Raw genomic sequence first — 20946 nt, forward strand, 5'->3', positions numbered from 1 at the left:
GTTGTTTTTGAAGTGTGACTTCAAAGTGTCTTTAATATCACTGAGGTGATTGAGGGGGAGTGAGTAGGAACTCTGATCTTAGGTTAAGATTGAAATTGCATTGGGTAGGGATTAAGTGATAAGTTGTAAACGGGTGAGTTTAGCTTTGAATTGATACTACTAATAGTGGATTTCCTCCCTGGCTTGGTAGCCCCCAGATGTAGGTCATGTTGGACTGAACTGGGTGAACAATTACTTGTATTATTTACTGCACTTACTATTAAGTTCTGCATAATCCCTGTCTGTGCAGAATTGGATGTCATAACAACCAGTGTGACATCCAAAGTCTGATAACTAGAATTTCAATTGGCATCAGAGCAGGCACCCTGCCTGTGAAGTTCTGGGTGAGATATAGGGAAGTTACTTTCTAGTACCATGGACAAGGATTTAGGACACTCAAACAGACCACCCATGTTGGATGGATCTAATTATGATGACTGGAAGCCTCGCATGATAGCCTTCTTAAGGTCTCTAGACAGCAAAGTCTGGAGAGCCGTCAACAAGGGATGGGAACATCCAACGAGGACTGGTGAAGATGGAGTCAGTGTGCAGATTCCCGAAGAAGATTGGGACAAGGAACAAGAGGCATTAGCTCTTGGAAACTCCAAAGCCTTGAATGCACTGTTCAATGGAATCACTAAGAACATCTTCAGGCTGGTGCACCATTGTGAACTAGCTAAGGAAGTTTGGGATACCCTCAAGGTAACTCATGAAGGTACTTCCAAGGTGAAGATGTCCAAACTTCAGATGTTGACAACCAAGTTTGAAAATCTGAGGATGAAAGAGGAGGAGACTATTCATGACTTTCACATGAATATTCTTGAAATTGCAAACACCTCTGGTGGACTAGGTGAGAAAATGACTGAAGAGAAACTTGTAAGAAAGATTCTCAGGTCCTTGCCTAAGAGGTTTGCTATGAAGGTCACTGCCATAGAGGAGGCTCAGGACATCAGCAATATGAAGGTAGATGAGCTCATTGGTTCTCTCCAAACCTTTGAAATGGGCTTAGGTGAGTATGCTGAGAAGAAGAAAAGCATAGCCTTTATAGGAGAAGGATATACTGGAGGTGATGAAAGTATATCAGAAGCCTTAGCCATGCTTGGGAGACAGTTCAACAAGCTCATAAAGAAAGTTGATCAACAGGGTAGATCTAATGTCAAGAACATCCCGTCGGACATAAAGAAAAGATCAACTCATGAAGAAAAGGCCAACCAAGGCAAGGGAATCCAGTGCCATGGATGTGAAGGATATGGTCATAGTAAGGCTGACTGCCCTATCCTTCTCATGAGGCAAAGGAAAGGGCTATCTGTCAACTGGTCAGAAGAAGACACTGAGAGTGAATCTGAAGGAGAATCGGCCAAACAAGTCACTGCTCTAACCAGTGTTTGTGCCTCAGAGGATAACTCAAGTGGAGATGAACTCACATTGGATGAGCTTGCTGCCTCATATAAAGAATTATGTGTTAAAAGTGCAGAAGTTTACATCCAAGGAGAAAAGCATAAGAAACTCATCAAAGAACTAGAAGCTGAAAAACTAGAGCAGCTGAAAGTCATAGAGGGTCTGAAGGGTGAGATTTCGTTGCTGATCTCTAAGCTAGACCAAATGACCAAATCCATCAAGATGTTGAATAAGGGATCTGACACCTTGGAAGAAATCCTGAAGACAGGACAGAAGTCTGGAAACACATCTGGTTTAGGCTTTGGGAAAAGATCCTCAACTGAACGCAAACGCCCAAAGGCTAAAGTTCAGAAATCCAAAGGGAAGTCTCATCCAAAGTCACAACATCGAGGAACCAGAATGAACAATCATCATAAGAAGAAATTCAAGAGATGGAAATGTCATTACTGTGGTAGATTCGGTCACATAAAACCATTCTGCTACCGGCTGCATGGTTACCCAAACCAGACCTCTCAAGGTAGGCCCAAGAAAAAGGTGTCTACTCATAATGCCCCCATTAAGAGACCAACATGGGCGGCTAAGCAGACACCTCAGGTCAATCCTAAGCAGCTGGCATCTAAGATGCACTTCTCACCTGAGAATCAAAAGTGTGTTGCTAACCTTGCTCACACCTCTTCAAGGGGACATATCAGACAAGATTGGTACCTTGATAGTGGCTGCTCAAGGCATATGACTGGGATGAACTACCTAGTGGTGAATCTACATCCCTCTAACACCAAGTCTGTGACATTAAGTGATGGAACTAAAAGAGAAGTCATGGGTGTTGGGAAGCTGGACTGTCCAGAAGCTCCAAAATTGAGTGATGTATTGTTAGTAAAAGGACTAACTGTTAACCTCATAAGCATAAGCCAGCTGTGTGACCAAGGATATAAGGTGGAATTTACCAAGGGAGGATGTGTGGTGTTGAATGGGAGCAATCAAGAAGTGATGAGAGGAGATAGATCCAAAGATAATTGCTATCTATGGAAATCTAGAGATTCTATCAACCCTCCCAAGTGTCTGTTGGCCAAGGGAGATCAGGAAGGGAAGGTGGGACAAGGAAAACTTGATGCCCCTCAGGTAAAAGGAGTGAAGAAGAGCATTTCCAAGGGAACTATGAGAAGAGTCTCATATCTGTCTTTAGATAAAAGGACAGACTATGGAAATTGTCTGCTCAAAAGTAATGAGCACTTGGTTCCCTTTGGCCATCATACAACTGATATGACAGCAAGGGATAGACAGAGGTGTGTGTTATTGACGTCTGCAGAAACTCAGTACCTTACTTGTGGAGGCAGGTGGTCACCTCTAGTTTGGAGGAACCTGATGCAGACAGAGTACAATGTCACCCAGAATGTCATGACATTGTACAGTAAGGACAAAAAGGGAATGCGTGCGTCTGAAAAGTTATAGCAACTAATGAAGTTAGTTAGCTACTGTTTAATAAGTCAAATTATTAAACAAATGGTGAGCGCTGAGTGGTCAAAATCTAATAGACCTTACTCTTGCACAAAGTGGTCCACATTCAGTCGTTTCATTCTCCACTCGTGCAAACCCTCGTCCAAAGAAACGATTCATCTTCCCTCTCAAATATTCAGCATGGCTCGTCAATCCGACTCCTCCTCGTACACCACCATGTCTGATTCTCACAGCACCGAGTCTCACCACCCTACCCGGGAGGATCCAGTTGTGGACGCAGCAACTTCGTCCCATGCAAGAAGACCTAAGGAAACGGTCACCGGGTTTTCATCAGAAATCGCTCTTGATGAACACACAAGGGAAGGGTCAAGGTATGTACATAACTCCATTGCAACTATCGTCACTCAGATACTATCTGGCAATCGAGATGTTCCTGGGGTTTCTGTTCCCTTGAACACAATCATTCCTGACATTGCTGCATGTCAAGATAAAGCTGTTGTGTTGAGGAAAAATGTCACTGACAATGTTGAGCATCCAGATGCTCATGAGGGATCAAAGGTTGAAAAACCCTCAGGCAAGGTGAGAAGTGAGAAGGCCAATGTTACTCAAAGTGTTGAGGACAATCCTAGGGCTGAGACGATTAACGTGGAAGAGCTCTCAGACAATGAACTTCTGGCTACAGTTGTCCCTAGGATAGCCAAGAGAGTCAGGACCAGAAGGGAGAAAAAGGTTGTGGAGCTGAAGTCCCCCTCCAAGGAGGTTGGTGTAACAAATCCTCAAAAGCAACCAGAGTCAGAGAGTACACACAAGAGGAAAAGCTATGGTCCTACAAAAGCTTGGAGCAAAGAGGTGCCTAAGAAGTTGAAGACCAAAGCTGTGGTGGTTGAGTCTGAATCTGATGCCCCATGTGATGTCACAGCATCCATGTCCAGGAAGAAACCCTCTTCCAGTAGGTTGGCAACCAGTGTCCCAGAAGTTCCCATTGACAATGTGTCCTTCCACTTTGCCTCCAGTGTTAACAGGTGGAAGTATGTATACCACAAGAGGCTGGCATTGGAAAGAGAACTGGCACAGAATGCATTGGACTGTAAAGAGATTGTGGATCTCATCAAGGAGGCAGGTTTGATAAGAACTGTGTCACAACTTCCTAAGTGCTATGAGACCTTAGTGAAGGAGTTTATTGTAAATCTGTCAGAGGAGTGTGCTGATGGGAGATCCAAGGAATTTCGAAAGGTCTATGTGCGTGGAAAATGTGTGACCTTTTCCCCCTCTGTGACAAATCAGTATCTGGGAAGAGCGGATGAAGAGCAACCTGAGCTTGAAGTGACTGACAATACAGTCTGTCAAGTCATCACAGCCAAGCAAGTCCGAATGTGGCCTCTCAAAGGGAAGCTAGTAGCCAGCCAACTAAGTGTCAAGTATGCAATGCTACACAAAGTTGGAGCAGCCAACTGGGTCCCCACTAACCACAAGTCAACTGTGTCTGTGGCATTAGGGAAGTTCATCTATGCAGTGGGAACCAAGGCAAGGGTGAACTATGGTGCCTACATATTTGATCAGACAATGAAGCATGCTGGGAGCTTTAGTGTGAAGGGACCCATTGCCTTTCCATCTCTCATATGTGGAATTGTGCTGAATCAATTTCCACACATCCTGACAGATAATGACTTCGTGAAAAGAAGAGAGAGTCCATTGGCCTTCAGCTACAAACTGTTCCTGGGCAAGCATGTCCCTGACATTGTCTTGACATCGGGAGAGACTTCCAAAGCTGGCAACCAACCAGACAAAGCTGATGTTATTACAGTTCTCAAAGAGACCTGCAAAGAGCTGGGAGCTAGAAAGCATGCACTGGAACAGCTCATCTTGCAGCTGGAGTCTACTGCTGAGGACACGGATGGAGCTGAAGGGCAAATGGCTGAGGAGGAGGAAGAGGCCAGCTCTGAAGAACAGGATGATGAAGAGGCTGATGATGAGGCTGAGGATTAATCACTTCTTTTGTGTTTTTTTCTGTCATGTGTGTAATTCAAATTACTATTTGTGGATCTGTAAATTAAAGTGTTGCTTTGGCAACATTTTTGACAAAAAGGGGGAGTGACAAGTGATACCCCAGGACAACAGAAGTTTACATTGTTAAACTTTATTAAAACAGGTTCCCATTCATGACAGATTGAAGTTTTCCCCTACTACAGCTGCTGTGTGATGAAGTGTGTATTTAGCTTCTGTGTGTATGCTGATATGTGTGTGAAGTTTTTATTTAACTTCCTCCCCCCCTGCAGCTGATGTTGAAGTTTAGGTGCAACTTCTAATATGTGTGTGCTGCTATGCGAAGTTTTTATTTAACTTCCATGTGTGTGAGTGTGCTGCCACTCTGAGTGTATTAGCTAGTATTATTCCGCTGCTATGAACTCTGTTATGAGGATCAAAGTGTTTTAGCCAAAAATTTTCCAAAGGGGGAGTTTGTAGGTGTTTAAATTGGCTGCATTATATGGTAAAACACTAATGTCTTGACTGATGTCATGACATGTATATGTGACTACATTGTAGTTACTGCAGGACTAGCTAACACAGGATTATTGAATGCTGTGACATTCACACCTGTCAACAGATACTAAGGAACAAAAGTTCTGTTAGAACTTAGTATTCATTTGCAGTCTGGTTATCAAGGAAGAACTAGACCTGGCATAAGGCCTACTGACTGAATGTCAAACTGGATGTTGTGACATTCATCATTAACAGCAGCTGGTGAAGATTAGGCAGAGTGGTGTTCTGCTATACTTCAGCATATAACTTAGTTTGTTCTTCAAAAGAATAACATAACTAACTTAAGGCCAAATGTGTAAATGTTAACTTGGACACTTTGACATTTACTAATGTAAGCTATTACTGTAGTATGGTCATTTTGATCATGTACAGGTCAGCAAATTGTACAGTCTGTTTTCTGGAAAAACAGACTCAGCATATGGACCTTGATGTCAAGCTGAATGTCGTGACATTCGTGCCTGACAGCATATGCTAAATTGTAGGTTGTTCAGTTTTCTGTTTCAGCTTTTTCTCAGGCTATTCTTTAGGGATTCAACAGCTGAGAGAAAATCCAGGAAATCAACAACCAAGCTACATTCAATGAACCTAACAAATAGCCTATTTGTTAGCAACCTAAATGTTGAATTTGAGGGAACTTGTGTGACCTAAAATTCAGGAAAATACAGGTGCAAAAGCCCAGGTGCTGCAATATAAAAAGGAAGGCATTCCTTCATTCAGTTTCGGGGATTTTGAAGCGTGAAGAGTCAGTGTGTCCATCATACTTCACTGCTGTATTTTGTGTGTCTTGTATTAGACGTATCTTGTAAGCCAAGCCATTATCAAGTAGATGATTGCTTTGGCATAGGGTGTTCATTGAGTTGTAAGTGTTGTGTCACTCAAAGCTTTTAAGCGTGAGTGCTGTGTATCTTGATTTAAGCTGTGAAGCATAATCAAGAGTTGTTTTTGAAGTGTGACTTCAAAGTGTCTTTAATATCACTGAGGTGATTGAGGGGGAGTGAGTAGGAACTCTGATCTTAGGTTAAGATTGAAATTGCATTGGGTAGGGATTAAGTGATAAGTTGTAAACGGGTGAGTTTAGCTTTGAATTGATACTACTAATAGTGGATTTCCTCCCTGGCTTGGTAGCCCCCAGATGTAGGTCATGTTGGACTGAACTGGGTGAACAATTACTTGTGTTATTTACTGCACTTACTATTAAGTTCTGCATAATCCCTGTCTGTGCAGAATTGGATGTCATAACAACCAGTGTGACATCTAAAGTCTGATAACTAGAATTTCAGGTATTAGCACCCCTACGCATCCGTAGTACTCTACGGGATCCACTCTTGTTGTTTCTTGTCTAAAGGGTGTGTGTTTATCTAATGTACTATTTACTAAAAGGGTCAAGAGAAAAATGACTCGCACGGATGTCGCATCCATTGCATACGTATCTCATCTGAATATGAGAATCAGAGTCTTCGTAGCTCGGGTACCTATGGGTGAAGGATACGTGTGCTCGCTAAGACATCGCGTCTTATGCCTACGTATCTCATCGGGAATGAGAATCAGAGCAAAACGTAGTTCAGCTAACTACGGGAATAAGGGTCTCGATTGCAACTAGGGAAAGAGAAAGGGAATGTCTCGATCGCAACGAGGGCGAGAGAAAGGGAAGGTCTCGATCGCAACGAGGGCGAGAGAAAGGATCGCAACAAGGGCGAAAGCAAACAAGGATTAGTTGTTAGTCGTTAGTCAAACTCGGCAAGACCTCGCATCTTGTGCCTACGTATCTCATCTGAACATGAGAATCAGAGTTGCCGTAGTTCGGCTACATAGGGACGCCAAACAAAACACACGCAGGAAACCGACTGCCAATCGCTGGACTTATGTCAGACTCCACACAAACAGGCAAACATGGAAACCGAATGCCAATCACTGGACTTACATCGGACTCCGAACCAACAAACACACACAGGAAACCAACTGCCAATCGCTGGACTTATGTCAGACTCCTACACACACAAAGGGTTTAACCGGACGCTGAATCGTCAGAAGCAACAACAAAGTTGAACAAACAAGCTAACAGGGAGTCTGGTACTCGAGCCTGCTAGATGTCAAGCAAACACACACAAGGAAAAGGAAAAGAGTGAACACACAGACTAACAGGGAGTCGGGAACTCGAGCCTGATAGCTGGCAAGCAAACACACACAAAAAAAAGAAAAGGGTGCCCGGAGAGATCTCGTACGACCTCCTGCCTACGTACCTCATCTGGTATGAGAATCAGAGCAACGTAGTTCCCCTACATAGGGATTGCCATCTGAATATGGACTTACAAAGGAAGACACCAGTTGTGTCAAAGGAGAGTGGGCGATGTGTTCACGTCCTAGCAGTAGGTGTCGCAGCTCGCTGAATCGAGTCTTAGGCGGTTACCTCTTTGCAATAGGACGGATTGACATGCCACAGGATCAGAGACGCTCGGAAAGGTCTAGAAGTGGGGAAGCTCTGCCCTAGAGTTGTCATGCAATATGTACTTAAGTCTTAGGATTTACAAATGGGAATATCTACCTAATGTTAGCATGCAAAGAAAATGGGGGTTCTAACTATGTTATCATACAAAAGGATATGGGAATTCTACCTATGTTATCATACAAAAGGATATGGGAAACTTACCTATGTTATCATACAAAAGGATATGAGAATCCTACCTATGTTATCATACAAAGGGTTCTATCTAATGGGTGCTACCTAATCGGAACAAGAATTGACGAATGGAGCAAGGAGAAGTGTTAGGGATAAAGGTAGATGGCGATGCATGAAGCAATCGACTTACAAGGTTGATGGTGATGCATAAAGCAATCGACTTACAAGGTTGATGGCGATGCATAAAGCAATCGACTTACAAAAGGGTGGATGAATACGTGCTGGTTCTGTTAGGTTTTGAGAAAAGTGATTACTCGACGTTGGATCGAGGTTTTGGTCTTGTTTTGAAATGATTATCGGATGTTCATTTTATTTCTTGTATTAACAGATGGATAAAGAATGAAAGAATATTATACATTTCATGGGAGAGGGATACATTTGTTATGAATGGGGATTGTTCATGGCAAACAAACAATAATAATACATGCCTCAAACACCATACAAAGGCCACAGTTAATCAAACAAGTAAGATATAAACAAGTATATAATCGAATCAAATAATCAAAGAATGAAATAATGAAACATTAAACAATGTATGAGTGTAAGTGCAAAGGAACCGGCTCATTGTAAGAAAGCCCAAGAGTAAGCTATGTGAGGTCGATGGCGATGCTTAAAAAGCAATCGACTTACAAGGGTGTAAAAAATGGGCTCGATATTAAATCGAGAAAAATATGATTTTTATAGTTTTAAAATGGTTTTGAATTAAATTAAAATACAACAACTTTACATTATTAACAAAATGAACATATGAGTGTAATAAAGGCATAAACATAAAAAGAAACGAAAATGCTAAAAGAAAAAATAATATAGCTAAAAGAAATAAAATGCCAAAAAATGCCACACATAAGTATTGAACCCACCCCACTCAAGAATATACACACTGCCCTTCTCCACCAGACCACTTATGATCATCTGCTACTGTGATACTATGTTAAATATATAAACCGAGATAAAAAATAAATAAAAAAATTAAGGACAATAACAGAAAATACTAACATATAAAACCTTTTTATGTTTTTGTTTATTTCTATTAAAACAAATTAAATTAAATAAATTAAAAAAGATTAAAAAAGAAAAAAAATGGAGACGACGAAACAGGAACTCGTCTTCCTCTCTTCTCCCCCACCTCACGAACTCAACCTTCCCCAACAATGGCAATCTCACGAACTCGCCCCTCTCGTCCCTCTTATGACATCACTCATCAACGAAACCCTCTCACGCTCTCAAACTCAGCGAATCAAACTCTCTCAACTCTCACAAATATTTTCAATCAACAAGCATATGGGAAGGATAAAGAGAAAGAAAGAGAGGTTCTTACAAAGTGTCACTGCGGTGGTGGTGAAGGATGCGCAGAAGCTGGCCTCCAGGTAATTGATTTTGGGATTTTAGGGTTTTTTTCTCAGATTTTCGCCTCCAGGTTTTTTTCGTTGTTGAATTGTCGCCCCCTCTTACTGATTCACCCTTCTACTTATGCTCTGCTGATTAGGGTTTCAATTGGTATGGTGGAGTTCAAAAGGGGTCTCTGCCAAATCCCTTTTGATGTGCTCAGTTGGGATTGGCCTCTTTGATGCTTGATTCGAAAACGGTAACATGAACTCATGCCTTCTCTTTGAATTTTGTCTTAATGCCGATTTGGGAATTTTCTGACTTTTGCACTTTGACTGTTGGCTAATTGACTTTACCTTTTTACTGCAGTGAAAATGGTGTCTTCACTTGTTTTGCTGCAACATGCTTGAATTGGCCTTGCATTGCCCTGCTGGATCCCTTTGTTCAGTTCATCAGGTGGTAAGTATATAAGCCTGTTTTTTTTTCTTGTGTTAGGCTCATTGCAACATGATATCTAGTCCTACAAACCCAATGTGTTGGTGGCTTTCAATTGACTTGTTGCAGGCCTTGAGGTATGTCTAACTGTTGTGACTTGGTTTAAAGGCCTCATTGCGGGTTAGAAAATCCTTGAGCATTTGTTAGCTTAATCAAATGAATCTTTACACAACAACCTCATAGACTTATGGTGCACTGGTTTTGCAGGCTGCTGTCATCACTTAGTGGCATAATCATGGCCTTGTAGGAATTTGTTGACAGGATATTGTAGCAGCAGGTATGAGGATCATGGTAATTGTGTCTTTGTAACATGTTTTCTACTGCAGTTTTGGTGTCCACTGAATCCACTTCATGGGACAAATTGTTCATGGCCTGTGATGCGCTTGGTTAGGAAATTCAATGGCTAGCACTTGTGCACACTGAGTTGGTAGGTCTTGTAAACCATGCCCTGTTACATTGCATTGATTTGCTGTTCATTTGGTATGCTCATATCCTGTTAATGCAGGCTGTGGTTGATGTTCCATAGGTCCCACTTGCCTTCTTTTGCTGTAGCACATGCCTGAGTTGATGGCTTTGGAGGTTTGGCAATTTGCTTCAGCTGACTGTTTTCAACAAGAACTTAAATGCAGCTGCTATGCCTTGGCTTAATGATGAGAAAGATGTTGTTGGCTCAAGTTGTTGCGTGATTTTGCAGTGCAGGTTGTGTTGGAGCTTCCATGGTAAGATTTTGTTGTTGTTAATTGTTCATGCTTGATAATCAATATGTATTGCAATGAATGATCTTTATTTAATATGCAGGGTTTTTGTTTGGCTAATGCAGGATGATCTAGTTCTTGGTCATGACTTGGCGTGGATGGTTCAGCTGCTGAGTGCTTGCAAAATGGTCTTGTCAATCAGGACATGGTAATTTGCAAGGCGCTTGTGGTTTTGCAGCATGTTCAATGTCCATTTTTTGATGGTTTTCTGCAACATATAGTTATGGTCTTTTGCAGGCACTACAGGCTTGGTATGGTCATGGTTCATGCAGCATAACCAGGTTGGTTTTCTCCACATGCTGCAAGACATATTTGGTTTTGGTTGAAGGATGTGGTAGGCCAGGTTGGTCCATTATACCAAGACTGGTGCACCCTGTGATACAAGCTGCTGTAACTAGACAAATGGTGGATTGAATTGTATGCAGGTGAATCCCAATCATCATCATAATTGAGCTGCCATAAATCTCTTGAGCTAGACTAGATAATTTGGAATGTTGGTGACCTTGTAGCAGCAGTCAAGAATTCATTTGGATATGTTTGGTTTTGATGTGCAGTCACCATTGCCTCTTACTTTTAAATCCAAGACTCCAATATAGCTAAGACAGTTGCACCATTGCAGCTTGAAATGGTGATGTACCACTCAGATTTTGGTTTGTAGCATTGGACCCTGAATCCAGGATATCTCCTGTTTTTTCCTTTTCTGAAGTTACGGTCTTAACATTACCGATAGACTGATTCCGCTTTATAACAGGAACTTTTTTCTTTAAAAGGTATTTGTTTTTTTTTTAGAAATGCTTTCATTCTTGGCTGGATCTGAGGATGATGCTGCTTGTTCTATCCTTGTAGAGGCATAAGTGGTAGCCACATCAACAACTCCCACATGTGTGTTTCTTGGTATCCTACGAGAATGCTGTGATTTTGACTGGCTATTCATTCTACCAAAGGGTTCTTCATTTTCTATAAATCTTTGGTCTGAATACTGATTTGAGTCTTTAGCCAAGGATGATGTCTGAATTGAGCCCTGGTCTAACTCAATGTCTACCCTGGATTTATTTTCAACAGAGCTTCTCGGAAGACCAACTTCCTTTGGTATTACCGATGGTAATGAAGCCAAGGACAAAGTCTCTTCAACCTTCTGTTTTTTTTTGCTATTCCTGCCATTCTTCCTTTTCTGGTTTACAAACGACTCAACCATCGAAGTTGAATTAACGGGTAAGACTGAACTAACTTCATTCGTAGCAGTAGCAATGCCAGTAGATACATTAACATAAGCCACTGTGTGATTCTCAACTTGTGGGGCAGTTGAGGTTGTAGAAACATTCAAAGTCTTCTCTAGAGAAAGATTATGTTTATGTTTATGGCCCGTTCTTTTCTGTCTTGACACGGCATTATTGTGAACCTGTAAAGCATTAGTGGCATCACCATAATTAACATCTTGGAACAAGGTCGCTGATTTATTGTGACTCAGTACAGGTTCTTTGTCAGCAATCTTTAGTCTCTCTAAAGATGTTTCACTGGACAAGATGGGTGAATTTTGGGTTTAATGGATTTGGTCTGTGCAGGTTAGGCGTTGCAGCAGGTTGGTATAGCAGGGCAAATGCAGCATGATGGAAGTTAATTGGCAAAGCAAGATTCCAAAGGTTCAAGGTGTGACCATGTTGACATTAAAGTGAAGAAGCCAAGCACAAGTGGTTAAACCAAAGATAACAGGGACATGGATAATGTCATGAGAGTTAGGACTAGTCATTTAGTGATTAGGGATGACCAATGGCATAGGGTTGACTTTGGTCAAAGTTGACCAAAAAGTCAACTGTTGACCAAAGTCAACAAATGGTTAAAATTCAATTTTTTGCATTTTTCTTGTAAATGGACAAATGATTGATGATTGTGGTGAAAATTTAGAGTTTTTGGATTTTGGGTGACTTTGGTCAATGTTGACCAAAAAGTCAACTGTTGACCAAAGTCAACAATTGGTCAAAAATTGTCAAGACTTGTATTTTCTTGTGTAGAATCAAATGTAATGGTTTAGAATGATGTGAAATGAATTGAAATGGTTTGAAATTTGATTTTACCATTGGTTTATTTAGGACTTGGATGCCTGACTTTGAAAAAGAAAATAACTTGACTGACAATATAGGTTAACAAGGCCATGAAATGAGGGCACAAGATTAGGGTTTGAAAGGGATATTCATGAATCAAGTGGCATGATTGGCAACTGGCTTGTGACACAAGAAGGTTGGTTGTTTGGATGACCAGGACCATATGAGTATTAACAATCACATGAACAACACCATGACTTTGGATCAAGACCAATCCTCATATAAAACCAAAGTAAGGTTAGGCCAAGCATGCTAAACAAAAATAAAAAACATAAAAAAAATTCAGGACCAAAATCGGGGTATGACAGAGGTCTCTTAGGGACCAAAATTCGTCTCTTTGCTATTATTTAAGCTCATTCTATCTCGTCGAGACGAAGATTTAAACCTTCATATATTCGGCTAGAATGGCCTTAAATAGGGGCATCTGTAAGACCCTAATTTTGACCCTAAGATCCCTCATGGCACCATGTTATTGCACATGTGCATTGCCTTAAGGATCATAGCATGTTTGGCTCCTTAAACCTAGGGTTTGGACTTATTTGAGTGTTTTGAGACCACCAAGCATGATTTTATTGTATATTATTGCTTTTCTTATTTGATTACTAAGCAAAATCACAAAAATATGTCACTAACTCTTTTTGTTTTGAAGCTCAAGTGATCACGTGCTCCACAATGCTCCTATGAGGCCTCTAAGCCCAGTGCAATGGCTAGATGAAGATGAGAAAAAGCATGAAAATGGTCCACAGAGTTCCTAATCATCATATATGTCTCCCAAGCATCTCAATTTTCCAATTTTATCAAGATAACCCAAAGGGCTTGAAGATTGTTTCCCAAGGAAACCCTAATTTCATTGTGCTTTGACTGTGCCTTGCCCATGAAGCAATCTCAACCTATGGTCAAATTTAATCAAGGGAAGTTTCTTTCATTCATCATTTTATGCATATATGAGCCTATTTGAGGTCCCTCAATCATTTATTCATCAAGATTAGAAGTTTGGCCTTGAAAAGTTGACCAATCAAGTCATCTGACTAAGCTGAGGATCCATGAGATATAATCTTCGATGTGTTTGTCAAATGAAGATTACCCCAAGAGAAACCGTGTTCCTAAGAACCATATGAACAACTTTAATGTTCATAAAAAATCCATTTTAAACTTGGAAGGTCATCATTCATTTCAAAACATTATAAGTCATTTTGACTGAAACCCTAATTTTGGGCCAACTTGCCAAGGGCATAACTTCCTTAATTTTTATGATTTTGAGGTGAGACCAAAGGCATTGGAAATATTGAGATGTATAATTCAAATGTTATGTTGGAAAAAATTTCATAAGCCTAAAATAAATACATGTGATAGTACAAAACATTATAGGTCATCTTGGACCTAATTCATTGAATTTGAAAAAGTACCCAACTTCAAATGCCCATAACTTTGTCATAGAAAATCCAAATGATGAAAACTTTGAGCCTAGATTTACTATCTTGAAAGGATATACAACTTTGATGTTGAATATTTTTTCATTTGAAGCTTTTACCATGAAGACAGAGGGGTTTGATCAAGCTTACTTTTGGTGAACTTTTTCAAAATGATTTGAACATGTTTTATACTTGAATTTTCCAAGCCAGTTTTAATCAATTTGCACATGCCAAATGATTTTTTGCCCAACATGACTTTTGTTCCTTATTTCAAGATATTTACAACCATTACTCACAATACTCATTTAGGTCTACCATTTGTGAGTTTCGAATTTCTTTTCATTTATGTGCAATTTTGATATTGTATGCTAAAACTTGAAATGCAAGCTTTCTCCATTCAAAGTGCATGTCCAAATGCATTTCATGTGAACTCAGCAAGTTGCCTCAGCCATCATTGGGCCTTCCACTCGTCCATAAAGTCCCATGCATCCAATTTTCAAATTCCCATGCATATGAACAAAGCGTGTGATCAGCCACATTCAGCTATAAATAGAGGCTTCATGAGCTTCATTCAAGAACCTTTTGGAGATCCCAAGTGCTGCAGAACTGATACCATAACCCTCACCAAAGGAATCACTCAATTTTTTTTCCAGATTTTCGAGCTTGAAATTCAGCATCATTAGCTGAGTTTTAAAGCCAGATTCCTTAGCCAATCACTTCCATTACACTCAAGGATCAAAGAGGAGCAAGGATCTTGGAGAATTCGTGGCCAGAAGTTCATCAATTTGAAGGTATCCATTCAAACTTTTTGGATTTGAAACTCCTAATTCAATGTAGTTTGCTTGTGTTTATGTGGTTCTCTGAAGTCCTCATACTTGAGGCAAGATGTTGATGCATTTAATTTTCCATTTCATGAGCAATCCGTGTGGACACCATGATTTTCTCCTTCATATTTCTCTCAATATAGGAAAAGTGAAGGAAATCCAATGGTACAATGATGATCTACATCACAAGAGCTTTATTTCCATGGCCTTGTTTTTCATTTTCATTAAGTTTCATTTCTCTGCAACTTTTGGCCGGAATTTGTTGGTTCGCCGGAGAAGACGGTGGTTTCCACCACCACCACCACCACCACGTGTGCTTGCTCCTGGCCTTTGGATCTTGCTTCCACGATCTAATCTTGTTCATTCATTTTAAATACTTCATTTAATTCTCCATGTGGCGCGGTTGACTCAAGTGCATCGTGTGTCATCAGATCTGAACCATCCACAAGTGCCACGTTAATTAATGAATTGCATCATGTGGCTCAAGCTTTTTCGCTTATTTTCATTTTCCATTTATTTTCTTTTAATTCATTTCATTTTCATTGATTCATTAAAAATTCATTTGAAGTCAGAAAAATATGAGACCAACTCCAAAAAATTTCTTGAAAAATCTAGTTTCATATTATGATTTTTAATTATTTTTGTGACTTCATTTGATATTTTTTATGAATTACTTCTTTTTTATTGGTTTTAATTCATTTAAAATACTTTCCGACTTTTAAAAAATACAAAAATATTTTCATAGCATCTAGGGATCATGAGAAGTCAATGAAAAATAGTCTCAATAATTTCTTGATTGTTTTGAGATTATTTGAGATTTTAATTTATATTATGCTATTTTTAACTGTTTTTAATTGGTTTTAATTACTTTCTGATTTCAAAATTTGTGAGAAAATTAGTCAAAGTTTGTTTGACTATGTTGAACCTATGAGAATTTAATTGGACTTTTTGAAGTTGCTTTGAATTGAATTTGAGGTTCCATTTTGTTTGTTTATTTTTTATTTGTATTTTCCTTTAATTCAAAAAATACCAAAAAAATATTATTGACTTATTGACTTGTTATATTGATCCTTCTTCTGTTTGGTGTTGATTGAGGTTGAATTGATTCAACTTTGATCAAATTCATTGAATCTTGAAGTTTGAAAATCCTTAAGGATCATCACCTAGAAAGATGAATGAATTTGATCAAGGATGAGTTATCCCTTGATCAATTGGGTTTGGTTGTTAACTTCTTGCCCCTTCCCTTTCATCTTCATCCCTTTCTTCCCTTCAATGTCCAATGAGTTAAAGTCTTGAGGTTGGTCTTGACAAATAGAAGTTCAATCTTCTTTGATCCAAACCAAACTTAACTTGATCCATGATCAAGTAAGTTATTTTGTGTCAAAGATAGGTTACTTTTTGGTCAAGCAAATAACCAAAAGTCAATACAAGACCGTTTCCATTTTGTTTGGCATGACAAGTTTATGGAGCTTGGCTTACTAGTCATGACCTCTAACTTGTGTTTTTTTGCCTATATTCTTATTGACCTACCTCAAATAGGTGTGATTACTACATTAGTCCACTTACGATTGCTTAACATAGCGCTATATTTTATTATGACAAGCTAACATAACCTTACTAACTACTAACTTTAATTTGAGCCTTTAAATTCTTGTATTTTACTTTTAATATCATTTATTTCTTGCTCATTATTCATCTTGATTTTCTCTTTGCTCACTTGAGCACATATTTTATGTTTATGTCATTTTTCTTTTGCTCATTTGAGCCCATTATTGTACATAAATATATTGCTATTTTATTGTGTTTGTGTTTGTTTTGATGTGAACCAAATGCAAAATAAGAAAGGACTTAGAATTAGGATTTACCCATGCTTAAAGGAGTTCAAGAGCAACTAGGCCTCATGCCTTTAGAATGCAAAATTTGTTGAAGAGCAACTAGGCCTCATGCCTTTAGAATGTAAAATTTGTTGAAGAGCAACTAGGCCTCATGCCTTTAGAATGCTAAAATTCAAAGTTGATCTCAAAGGACTTCTCTTCAAACTTATTCTTTGTCCATTCCCTTTATTGTGTTATGAGTTTTTTTGATGTTTGCTTTTGTGTGATAGGGATCCCATCTCAAAATTGTGAAAAGAGGACCATTGTCATGAGTAGCCAAGTTAAGAGCCAAGCCAAATGGAGATCCTAGGAGCTTGAATTCAACTTATTGATTGCTTATTTGTGTGCTAAGTCCAAAGGAAATGAGCATCTTGAGTCATCTCTATGACTCCAAGAAAAGGAACTCCAAGGGTTATCTTTCCCATCTTATCTTTGTATGCTCTAGGAATAACCATTCTTTCTTCTCCCCACTCTAACCAAGCCAAAAATCATTTTCAAAACTTTGACTTTGTTTCAAATTAGAAACCTAGGCCGTAAGCCTTTGACTTTTCAAAACTCTTTTCATAAATACTCATTGTAAATAAACTTTAATCCTACTTTGACTTCATTTTGTAAATAAATTTAACTTGTAAATATAACCCATTTCAAGTTGTTTTGTGGTTCCAATGGCCACTTGTTAAAACCTTTTCAAAACATTAGTCATAGGTTTGAGTTATCATAGTGGTTGATGTAAATCTCACCTCATCCTTAGTATTGGATTATAAGCCTTCCATGCTTATTATAGGGTTAACCCCTCACTAGCATGTTGAAGCCTTCCTCACATGGTGGATTGTTGATTTAGGTTGAGTTTTCTCCCTTTGATAACAAAAGACCTTAAGGCTTTTGGTTAAAATCAATTCACCCATCTTTGAAATTTTTACCCCAAACTACGAGGTTTTGATCCTCCTTTGTGATGGTACGTAGGCAATGTGTTCATCCATTCAAACAACAAAACTTGTAAATATAATCTATTCTCTTTTCATCCCTCCAATATTTTTGCACAAATCTTTTCACAAATACCAACCTACAACACATATTTGCAAAAAGGGTTCCCTTAGAGTACCAAGGATGTTTTGGATGCGTAAAACCTTCCCATTTCATAACCAACCCCCTTACCTAGATCTCTGACATTTTTATTAGTTTTTGATTTGAAAAACTTCTTACTTGGATTTTGTTCATTTTTTAGCCTTTCCTTTGGACAAATAAAAGTGTGGTGGCGACTCGAATTGTATGTTGACTTTTGGTTTAGTCAATAAACCTAAAGGTAATGAAAACCCCGTTGCAATGAGCCAAAGGCCAAATGAAAGGAAAACTAGTAAGGCAAATTTTGGGGTATAACAGTTGCCCCTATTTAATCAACTTGGACCTGAATGTATGAATGATGATAGCTTTTCAAACATTTAAGGTGGTGATAATGCGAAAATACATCGTATATTTGCCTTGATTTACACTCAAAAATAGTACCACTTTCATTTATATTCCGATTATTCCGCAAGTGTTCGAGTTATTTTTGCAGGTATTTCAATTCCCATGTTTAAATGAGCAAAATATAGAAAAGGAAGGAAAAGAAGAAGAAACAGAAGAGAAAACAGCAGAAAAGCAGAAAATACAAATCATGTGCATGTGACGACCGTCACAAACCCTGTCACGACCGTCATGCTCTGGGTGTCACGACCGTCACAGGTCCACCACGACCGTCACAAGGCCAAAAGCAGCATATTGAATTTGTCAACAGAAGTGATCCACACGCCCATTTTTCTCATTCCTCAACCCATTTTCCCGTGAATCTCTCACTCAACCAAGTCACCCTTATTTCTCTCAACTGCCAAGACCACATTGAGAATATAAAAGGATGGAAGTTGGAAACCTACGGGCACGCTGGATTTTTTTTCTCTGAAGCCATCTTTCAAGATTTTTCTCTGCATTTATTTTCCACAACAATTCTATTTTCTATTATTTTTCTTCAGCAACATTGTTTTCTTTTACCGCAATTTGTTTACCGTTCCGTTCAGAGTTTTCGTTTTCTCTTTCCCTTTCCATTTTTCATTTAGCCAAAGTAGTAGTTTCCCACACTGGGGAACTACTGCAATTTATTTAATTTAGTTTAAGCAATTATTTCGAAGAAGCAGAATCCTACCGACCTGTGGAGGACTGCTCAAGTACTTCAAGATTCGGCATATTCGATTAATCCAATTTCCAGGTTTTTATCCAATTATTATTGCTATTGCTTTATTATTATTATTATAATCATGTTTGTTGTATTGTTAATTTGTTTATGCTCATCTGTGTTTGCGTTATTTAACATGTCCGGCTAAACTACCGATATCGGTATGTAAACAAATTTAATCAGACGGGATTTAATAATAATCGGTGTAAAACTTCTTTTCTAAAACAATCTTTCTAGCTGTGGTTTTTAGTTTAAATTTAATTAACTTTGTCATGATAGTGAGAAGCTATTTAATACGGTTTTGCCACGAAAGTGGGAAATTAACTAAGGTGAGAACCGACAATCGCCAGAGTGTGAGGGTCGAACTGGATAGTAAAAACTAGGCATTGATTTTAAAAACAGCGAGAGCACTTTAAAAGCAATTAGAACTTATTTATTTTCAAAAAGTATTTTTAACTTCAAATGGGACAGCGAGAGCGTACATTCTCACTTAAAAATATAGTCTGAGTCAACAATCACGAGAGTGTGAGATAAAGCCTTTTAAATAAGTATTTTCTACTGAAAGATATTTGGTACTTAAAATATACACCAGTGACTTATCGAATCCCTGACGATTAATGCGTTGCATACTGATATCCCTCTATTAATATTTTCTTAAAACTTAACTTCCTTTAGATTTAGTTTTTGTTCAACAAAACCTCTAAAAATCATCTCCTTAGGTAAACATAGTAACGTCGATAGCATTAGTTTGACCATCGGTCCCTGTGGGTTCGATATCTTTTAAAACTAAAACAATTGGACTGTATACTTACAGTCAAGTACCCGATAGACTATATTTTATATACAGTCACGAGACGTATCAAGTTTTTGGCGCCGTTGTCGGGGAGATGATTTAGTCAAATAGTGCGATTCTTTCATTGCGCAGTATAGATTAAGGTAAAAACTAATTTCCTTTCCCTTATTTCCCCGATTGTATGCCAAGCACTCTCTCACAAGGCGAAAACTTAGCACCACCAATCGCAGAATTAGAGCATTTCTTATATTTAAGACGCCGAATACTAGAGTACCAATGAAGGTACGATATTCCTGTTATCTTCTTTCCTGCTACTGAACCAGTTGAAAAACCAACTATGGCTACAGTGGAACCACAAAATCGTCCTCTTAAGTTCTACACTACCCCGTCCCAACAAGAACCTCACAACAACATTGCTGCCCCTGCTATCAATCGAAACGATTTCGAGTTAAAACTCTCATTATTATCAGTTGTCCAACAACATCAATTTGCTGGAAATCCTACGGACGACCCTAATGAACATTTGACCAAGTTTGTGCAGTACACAGACACTGTGAAGGCGAATGGTGTATCTCAAGATGCGATAAGACTACACCTTTTCCTTTCTCTCTCAGAGACAGAGCTTGAGCTTGGTTGCTATCCTTGCCATCCAACTCAGTTACAACATGGGAAGAACTGAATAACATTTTCTTATCCCGATATTTTCCGCCAAGCAAAATTGCTATGCTGAGAGCTCAAACCAATGGATTTCGACAAAAAGATGTATAATCTCTCTACGAGGCGTGGGAGAGATACAAAGACATGATGAGGATATGTCCACACCACGGTCTCGAAGACTGGGTGATCATTCACACATTTTACAATGGGCTTTTGTATAATACAAGACTGATAGTAGACGCTGCCGTGGGCGGTGCACTTATGGACAAGCCATACAACGAAGCCTATCAACTCATTGAAAACATGGCCCAAAACCATTGCCAATGGGGAGGTGAAAGAACTCCAATAGAAAAGTCCCAAACAAAGAGTGGAATGTACGAAATCAGTAGCCTTGA

At 39.1% G+C, this 20946-nt stretch overlaps 1 non-coding gene across 1 annotated transcript; it reads right to left on the bottom strand.

Annotated features, from left to right (window-relative positions):
- Window positions 1-20617: 20617 nt before the first annotated feature.
- On the bottom strand, window positions 20618-20724 carry LOC127116661 (small nucleolar RNA R71). Its single transcript, XR_007801465.1, has one exon. It is a non-coding gene; the product is annotated as a small nucleolar RNA R71 (small nucleolar RNA).
- Between the last annotated feature and the right edge of the window lie 222 nt (window positions 20725-20946).

The sequence above is a fragment of the Lathyrus oleraceus genome, chromosome 1, assembly GCF_024323335.1.
Source record: "Lathyrus oleraceus cultivar Zhongwan6 chromosome 1, CAAS_Psat_ZW6_1.0, whole genome shotgun sequence".
NCBI classification, from domain to species: Eukaryota; Viridiplantae; Streptophyta; class Magnoliopsida; order Fabales; family Fabaceae; genus Lathyrus; species Lathyrus oleraceus.